The 9496-nt window shown below is 37.1% G+C and overlaps 1 long non-coding RNA gene across 3 annotated transcripts; it reads left to right on the top strand.

The window, feature by feature from the left end:
- Positions 1–772: 772 nt before the first annotated feature.
- On the top strand, positions 773–7759 carry LOC104086805 (uncharacterized). 3 transcript variants are annotated; one of them, XR_011410843.1, is made up of 4 exons: positions 773–988; positions 6475–6576; positions 6762–7141; positions 7228–7759. It is a non-coding gene; the product is annotated as an uncharacterized lncRNA (long non-coding RNA). The 3 variants fall into 3 exon arrangements; XR_011410842.1 differs by having other exon boundaries at positions 774–988; positions 7245–7759; XR_011410841.1 differs by having other exon boundaries at positions 782–988; positions 6762–7759.
- The last annotated feature ends 1737 nt before the right edge of the window (positions 7760–9496 follow it).

Below are 9496 nucleotides of genomic sequence, written 5' to 3'. Positions count from 1 at the left end.
ATTCAAAATACCAAATTATAGGTTTTTCTTCAAAATCCCAAATTTTTACAAATTTTCATGTCTAAATTCATATATAATCAAAGTATTTAACTTGCCATAGGTGGGAATCACTTACCTTGACATAGATGGTGAAGATTGAGCTCCAAAATCGCTCCAAGATCGGCTCCCATGGCGGAAATGAAGTGAAAATGGCCAAAATCCCGTTTAAAACAACTCACTGCGCAGCACTGCCCTTCTTCGCGTTCGCGACCAATGCCTCGCGTTCGCGAAGGCCAAATGTCTCTGACCCAAAATTTCCTCTTCGCGTTCGCGACCTCCTCGTCGCGTTCGCGATGGCCAAAAGACCTTACTCCTCCGCGTTCGCGTTCGCGAAGGCCAACGACCTCGGACCCATCTCCTCCTTTCTTCTTCGCGTTCGCGTCGCCTTAGCCGCGTTCGCGAAGGCTTGCCCAGCTCCTGCCTCGCGTTCGCGTCCACTGCTTCGCGTTCGCGAAGGCCAAATCCAGCACCCTCCCAAATTCCTCTTCGCGAACGCGGGACTTCCTTCGTGTTCGCGAAGAAGGAAACCAGACACCAGCTACGGCAGTCCAAATAGCTTCAATTTGGTCCGAAACCACCCCGACACTACCACAAAAGAGACTTTTAGTGGCATTTAATTAGCGGCAATAAAAGAATGGCCACTAAATAGTTTTGTAAGCGAAAATATTAGCGGCAAATAAGCATGAGACGCTATTACATACCTTTTTAGTGGCAATAAAAATAAATAGCCACAATTAAAAGCGACTTTTATTACTTTTGGATTCCCCTCCGAAATTTTAGACTAAAATAACCCATTCCCTCCAATTTCTTCCGTCTAAGTTGGGGAAACTTACAAAAAAATACTTCAAAAAATTAAAATCTCTCATCCCCTGTAAAGTTCTCATTGTTGCTGCCCTATCGCGGAGTCGCCACCTATGGCCGATCCTCACCATAGCGCCACCAACCCCAGGTAATATATTTCAAAAATTTCTTTTTTAATCACTGTTCTATTTCTTCTATGTCTCTTCTTGCTCCAAATAAATATCATTCCAGAGTTTGGAGGGGAGAAAGTTACAAATTTGCTATGTTTTGGTTGTGATTAGAAATTGTTAGTTTATGATTGTTTTTACACAGTGTGAGTTGAATTTTTGTTCATCAATTTTAGTAGTGGTGAACTTTGCTTCAATCTTCGTCCCTGTAGAGTAGCTTTGGTCGGCACACCCTTTTGAAAAGGGCCCTTTTATAAGAGACAGTAATTATAGTTATAAATTGCTATATTTGGTTTGGGTGTAAACCTTTCTTCATTGTGTCAAAAATAGGTTGACGAAATTAATTGATTAAGAACAGAACTTCAAAAGAAGATTCTGAAAGTTGGAAAATTTGTAAGTAATAATTAGATCGCTGGTTACTCTGTGGACCAAGTTGTCTTATACTTTACATTATTGGGTTCCAGAATATGATTTTTAATATCATTATGCTGGCTATCTATTATCTTCTATTGCCCTTCAACTTGTATAGCAATCCAATTTTTTGTTTGTTACCTGCTAATGCAAAGCATCACTTTTTATATCACTTCTACAGTATGTATGTATATGTGTCCTTTTCTAGACTTACACATGTTTAGTGACAGTACCTATATTCCCCACTATATTTGATCGAAGGGAGTTAGTAGGGCTTTATCTAAGGAGGAAAGTTCAGCAAAAACCTATCACCATAGAACTTATCAAGCAAATTGACATCTATAAGTATGATCCATAGGATCTACCAAAGTTGGCAACAACAGGAGAAAAAGAATGGTATTTCTACTATCCAAGGGATGGAAAGTATAGAAATAGTTATGGCTGTCCAACGGGACGCGACAAAATTAACGGGCCGGGCCGGGACGGGACGACATTTAGCCGGGACGGTGGCGGGACGGAACGAAATAGGACGAAACGGGACGGGACAAAACGGGACGAAACGGTAGGCCCATCCCGTCCCGCTAACAAACGGGATGGGACGGGACGGGACAAACGGGACAAAACGGTAGGCCCATCCCGTCCCGCTAACAAACGGGATGGGACAGGACAAGTTCGCGGGCCTTAAGTGCCGTTTTAAAAAAAAAATTATTTAAGCATTAAGTTTGGCAATGGCTATTTTTTTTGACAATGACTAAGTTTTTAAAGTTTGCAACGGCTAGTTTTTTGACTTATTTAATAAACTTAAAAATTAAACGAAAATTAGAAAACTAAGTAAAGAATTATAAAATATTAAAACAAAAGACTTGTAATGAAATATTCTAGTAATTATAAATTTATAATAGAGTTATAATTTATTTAATATAATTTCAAGCCATTAAGTAACTAAGTAAGAGTGTAAGACAATTCATAAAAAAAATTCAACGCTTAGAGCCTTTTATTTTATTAATAGAACTTTCAAATCTCACATACAAATATAATTCTTTTGAAGAGCACCTAATCTACGCAGCCACCTTCTAGGAAGGGTTCTGTTTGAACTAGGCCTCTTAGTAGCCAATTACAAATTATCATACTAATATTTGTAAGCTCCTATATAATTTCGTTATAACTTATCTATAGTTTCTCTCGGACATTGTTCTGGAATTGGCAATGTTGATTGATGTTCCATGAGTTCCATGCCGTCATCGCTCCCAGTGCTAAGTATCTCATTGTATTCTTCTTCTTCCCTAGTGGTTAATTTTTCAAAACCAAGATTTCTTCTTTCTGAATTAATCCAATCTCTGAATAATACGGAAATCTCTAGGCTGTCCTCCGCTAATGAATGTCTATGATCTCCGATTTGAAATCTTGCCGCGCTAAAAGCACTCTCCGATGCTACTGATGATGCTTGAATAGCAAGGATATCTCGGGCCATTATTGAAAGTGTTGAAAAAGTCTTGCCACGCTCCCTCCACCATGCCAAAAGTTGTTCGTTGCCTTCTTCGTCTTTAATACTTTCCAATTCTTGATTAAGATAGGAATCAAGTTCATCATCAATAGAGGAATCAAAACCTGTTATATCATCCATATCTTCCCATAGAGCTTCTACTCTAGGCTTAGAAGTAGAAAGAGCAGTTTCACCACCTGTTGTTTCCATAGATTTATATTTATCAAACATTGATCAAACATAAGAATATATGTTAGCTTGACAGTCTTCGAGAGATGGTTGTTCATTTTCTTGAATGCTAAATTCTCATAAATTTTATGAACAAGTCCCTTTGCACCTCTTAATTTTAAAGATGAGTTAAGTATAGTAGAAATTAAATAAACTTGGGGAATAGGGAAAAAATACTTTTTAAATTTTGCAATCATTTCATTAATAGCCGGTGCATAAGTTGGATTAGTTTTATACTTACCAAATACAATAGAACATCTACAAATATACCATAATATTTGTGTAACATTAGGATAATATATACCAGAAAATTATTTTGTAACATAATAAATTTTTTCTAAAACTTTAGTAAGCTCTTTGATATGATCCCAATGAGAATCAACAATTTGATCAGCGGGGATACCATTATGCAATTAAATACCTTTTGTATAGGCACCCGATAATCATAAGCAACTTTAAGCATTTCATAAGTAGAATTCCACCTAGTACAAACATCTTTTGGAACTTTTCTATATGGAAGGTTAGCACTAGCACATTGTTGAGCAAATTCACGAATTCTACTCGCTTTATTAGCACGAAAAATATAGCTGCAAGCATGTTGTACTTTACTACAAGCATCAGAAAATAAATCAATACCATCTTTTACAACCAAGTTAAAAATATGGCATGCACATCTAACATGAAAAATTGCTGGATTAATTGGACAAAGTTTAGTTCTTAAGCTAGTTGCTGCAGTTGTGTTAGCAGAAGCATTATCTAAGGTGATATTTAAAACTTTATCAATGAGTCTATAAAAATCAACAATTTGTAGAACAGTAGTTGCAATATATGCTTCAGTGTGTTTTGAATCAACAAATTTATAACCAATAATACGTTTTTGCATGTTCCAGTAATGATCAACCCAATGACATGTAACAGTTAAATAATCACAACCATTAGGACTACGACCTATATGAGATGTGATAGACACTTTACAATCTAAGTGAAAAAATACACAATGAATATACTGAAGATATTCGGTTTGAAATTTAAAAACATCATTTCTAACCGTGGTATTAGGAAAACCTTGAAAAGCAGGATTATAAGTTTCTTGTATATAATGCACAAAAGCAGGGTGAGAAGGAAAAGTAAAAGGTAAGCCACAGACAGCCACCATTTTTGCTAAGTTCTCACGATCTCTATCTTTGTTATAGGGGAGTAAAATAGTACCAGAAGCATTGTCAATTTGTTGTTGTAAAAAATTAGAACCCCCGCCAGATCCACTAGGCGTGCCAGTACCGGTGCTAGGATCCGCTATTAGTCCGACTTCTATTTTAGCTTGTATCCATAAAGCTTTGTGCTCCCTACCTAAGTGCCTAGTTACACCCCCCGTCACACCATTTTTGGTGTGCGCAAAGTTTTGCTTACATATTCCACATGTAGCACATTGATTGACTTTATCATGTTTAAAAAATTTTCATACAAGTGATGTTTTGGGACGTTCACCCTTAGGGCTTACCCCTTACAGGAGGTACAAGGGGTAAAGCTCCAGACCGAGATTCAGTCTGAGTTGGAGCTTGTGTTGCGGGATTAGTGGGTGTTTCATCTAAATCTTCTTCCTCATTTTCTTCATCTTCATTTTCTTCGTCTTCAATAAAAATATCATTGCCAAATTGTCTTTGTAAAGTTTTATGATCTAGTTGTTCTCCGAAATTAATATTATAACATGCGGGGGTTGGTAAAATGAAGTTTCATCAATATGAGTCATTTCATCTATATGATTTCTAATTCTAGGAGAAGGGTTAGGATTAGGATTACTGCTACTTTCACATTTACTACTTTTTTTACTAGTTTTTTTAAAGCCAAATACATTTTTAGGTGCCATAATTTAAATATGAAATTAAATTTAAAAAGTTAACACAAAAATTAAACACACAAATGAAATACGAAAATAGAACACATAAAGTAAACACAAAAATTAAGCACTAAAATGATATGCAAAAATTATATATTAAAATTAGCAGATGGAACGAGTGCACCGTGATTAAATATTGAAACTTTAAGAAATTGCCCAAAATATTGCTCTAAATACTTGACGAATTAATTTGAAACTTGAAAGTTGCTCCAAAAATTTGCCCAAATACTTGAAACTCACTTGATAGTTGATAGTGAGAAAATTGAGAGAATAATATAGATAGAATGTAAGAGATTTGAGAGAGAATGATTGATTTTTGTGAGAAACAATGAAGAAGGATGGGGGTATTTATAGTAGAAAATAAGGTCAAAGTGTAATTTAATAAACTTAGGGGTTATATTAAAAGTTTGGGGGTAGGGGTGGAGGCCAATTATAGCCGTTTTTGGCCGTTGGGAACGACTATTTTTGCAATTGAAGTCGTTGCCCAACGGCTAGAATTTTAAAAAAAATAAAAAAATAGGACGCGGGACAGGCGGGTCGGGACGGGACGGGACAAACGAGACGAAATGGGCATCCCGTCCCATCCCGTGTCCCGTTTAACATGGGCCTATCCCGTTTAGAATTTAGTGGGACGGGACAAGACGGGACGGGACCAGGACGAGACGGGACGGCCCGTCCCGTTGGACAGCCTTAGAAATAGTGCAGCCAAGTCGAGTAACTGGAGCTAGTTTTGGGAAAGCCACAGCTACTGATAGGCCAATTTACTCTTCTGAAGGATCAATGCATTGGCTTGAAGAAATCCCTAGTTTTCTACAAAGGCAGAGCTGCAAAAGGCATTAAAACTGACTGGATGATGCATGAGTTCAGGATTTTCAAGAAAGCAAACTCCATTGCACATAGAGCTCTTTCTCATTCTTGGGTGTCACCAACAGTACCTGAAAACACTACATCAGATCATTTTCTAACCAGCAGCCATTTTACTAATTATTCAAATAAAATTTCATTGATAAACAAAACAAGTCCACCTATCCAATTTAGTGGTTTTAGCATTAATGAATAATTTTCCTTTTAATATGGTTGCTGATGCTTGGAAGACGAATTTGCTTTGGGATTCTTCTCCTTGTCCTAGTGGTGAAATATCCACTAGTTATTCTAATAACAAGTGTTACACTTGACCCTTAGCTAAATAGTGTTTTGTTTTTTAGTTTCAAGTACTTTAGCTTTTGTTTTCTTACTTTTGAATTTTGTTTTGTTTTCTTTTTGGGGTACTTTTGGAGTTAGTTTTAGTTTTGGATTAGTGTTGTAAAAACTCTAATGTAGGTTTTTCAATTGATTCATGAATCAAATCGTTTTAAAAAAACAGGAGAGATGGTATTCATGTAAAATTACTAAATATAATATTTTAAAATACTTTTTGTCATGCATAACTGACATTGATTTTGTTGTATTAGGCTGAAAATAGCATAGAGCCTACACGAGCACAAGTTTTTATTTTAACTCATAAACAACGTAGGGATGGTCGACCACTTGATGATGAGTCTTCAAGGACAATCGTAAGATTTTTTTCTCTATCTTTTAATTTTTGAATTTCATCTGTTTTAGTTGAATTCAGGTTCAGCGATTTTGTTTGCATCTTGTTCCTCCAAAATACCTCCTCCTAATCTAAAGGTATTTCTTTTTAGCAATTATTTGTTGTTTCTGAATGGATTTACTTTCTTTGATAACCCTCTCTAATCAGGACATGATAAATGAAAGATTGAGGAGTAGTAGTGAGAGATCGAATGACCAGCCTCCTTACAGTGTTACTTGAAAAGGAGATGCATATTCTCAAGTGTTGGGAAATGAAAAAAGTGGGTATGTTCGAGGTTTGTAACTTGGTCCAACTCCTTCGATACTGTGGGGTGGTAAATCTTCCATAGAAAATATTGTTCCAGAGGATTTGTCTAATGATGTATGAAGGTTAGAATAAAAGATAATAGAGTTAACAGAGTTAACGAAAAACAAAATGAAGAAATGAGTTTGATGAAACAAGAATTATTATGGATGAGACAAGTCATGTGCAAAATCGCTCCTAATGAGTTGTCGTCGCAGAATATCAGTCGATTCTCAACTGAACAAGTAACTCAACTTCCAAAGATTAAGATATTTTTTCAGAAATTTTGATCTTATGAATTAATGTTATATAACATGCTAATATTAATCAGCTCCCTGATGCCAACAGTGACCATGAACGAGTACCACAAGCGCAACGAATGCATAGTGTTAGTGAAAATACTCTATCTTCTCATGGTATGCTCTTGTATTAGAATTCGTTAACATCTTACTTCTTTATTAAGTTGTGCTCAATATTCCATAGATTGTGTTATGTACCAGTTTGATTATATATCGAGTCGTTAAGGAATAGTGAACATTTTATTCTTAAGTTAAGTTTCTGTAAATCCATCTAATATTTTAGTAACTTGGTTTGGCCATAAATTAAAGACTGATCATTGTGAGCCTCTTACTGCTTCTCCTTCATCTTATGTTTTATAGCAGAAGATGGTGCTGGTTTTGGGTAGTCTTGTGGTTAGAGGTAGTACTAGTTATTCGAAGACAATTCTTTTTTTCCCAAGTCAATAGTTGGTATTTTTCTATTGAAGGTATGTATGATTTGGTCTATTTGGGGATATTCGAGGTCCATCAGACAAATGTTTGAGCTGCTTTCAGTTTGGTTATGTATAGCTGTTTTGCCGATAATTTTTCGTTATGCATTTTTTTGACAACTAGCTTGCAGTTTGCTCCAGTGTCCCTTCGCATCAACGTTCGCCCCAGGCCAGCCCCAGTCCGCATCTGCGCAACACCTTAGCACCTGCAGCCTCGCAGATGCGGCAAATTCCTCGCACCTGCGAGCACTGCCCAGTCCCACTCTTGGCCGCTTCTGCGGTTTATTTCACGCACATGTGGCTTCACACCTGCGATCAAAATCTTCGCAGGTGCGATCACACCAGTAGGCAGCAGTTCCAACATTTCCTTAAGTCCAAATTTGATCCGTTAACCGTCCGAAACTCACCTGAGGCCCCCGGGACCACAACCAATTATATCAACAAGTCCCATAACATAACACAGACCTACTTAAGGCCTCAAATCACACCTAACAACATCGAAACGATGAATTACTCCTCAATTCAAAATCAACGAACTTTGAACTTTCAAATTCTACATCTTGTGCCGAAACACATCAAATCAATCCGGAATGACTTCAAATTTTGCGCACAAGTCACATTTCACATTACAAACCTATTCCAATTTCAAGAATCGGATTCCGACCTCGATATCAAAAAGTCAAACCCCCAGCCAAATTTCCCAAAAGTCAAACCCCCAGTCAAATTCTATTACGGACCTCCAAATAATTTTCTGGACATGCGCCTAAGTCCAAAATCACCATACGGAGCTATTGGAATCATCAAAATTTGAATCCGAGGTCGTTTACACATAATTTCGCATCCGGACACTATTTTAACTTAAGCTTTAAACCTTGAAACTAAGTGTTTCAATTCATACCAAAACCTCACTGGACCCGAACCAATTAACCCGGCAATTCACACAACAACTGTAAAGTATAATTTGAGAAGTAAATGGGGAAGCGGGGTTGTAATACTCAAAACGACCGGCTGAGTCGTTACATTCTTCCTCACTTAAATATACGTTCGTCCTCGAACATGCCAAGAGTTGTTTCCAAGCCATCAAATCACTGTTCCATCTTACCACACACGTACCCGGGGTTGAACCCACTTCACCCTATCCCACATAAGGCTTGACTACACAATGCAACTGAAAATCATTAATTTAACCTTAGCCCATAAACCTTGGAGTTTAATTAAAAACCTTTAAAATTTCTTTCAAGACACAAATCTTACATTTACACACCGTATAAGTACGAACACGTTGCATCGAGCTATAACTATAACCACAGATATAATCAACCAACATATTACACAACTCGCATGCTCATAGCACCATTCCTGATCACAGTGACTACTCCAAAACCAACCGCAAACTAGTATTAAACCCATATCGAACCAAACCTCATCCCAAAACCTTCGTACACTATTGATAATAAAAGAAACACGCGATATTTCATGACCACTTACCAGATCAACAAGTCACAGAGCTCTCTTGCCCCAACTAGAACCATAATCGCTTTCTGAGCTGACTTTCAATATTATACTCCCGAATATACCGAAATCAAACCTGATGGTACCCATTCTAGGCCCAATGATCTTATTTTATTAAATACAACTATCCCACAGATATGCCGCACCAATATAACTCAGAGCCACATCCCATGTACTCCGTGCACCAATATGCAACAATTCAAATGTACTCAGTCATGAAAATGACTCAAATGAGAGAACTACCTCGCAAGATTAACAAGTACCTCCACAACGAAACGCTGAAAATTCACTATACACCGTAGAATCATCACCCGATTCT

The sequence above is a fragment of the Nicotiana tomentosiformis genome, chromosome 1 (genome assembly GCF_000390325.3).
Source record: "Nicotiana tomentosiformis chromosome 1, ASM39032v3, whole genome shotgun sequence".
Classification (NCBI taxonomy): domain Eukaryota; kingdom Viridiplantae; phylum Streptophyta; class Magnoliopsida; order Solanales; family Solanaceae; genus Nicotiana; species Nicotiana tomentosiformis.
The sequence above is the reverse complement of the archived record's forward strand: the minus strand, read 5'-3'. Positions and strand labels throughout refer to the sequence as shown.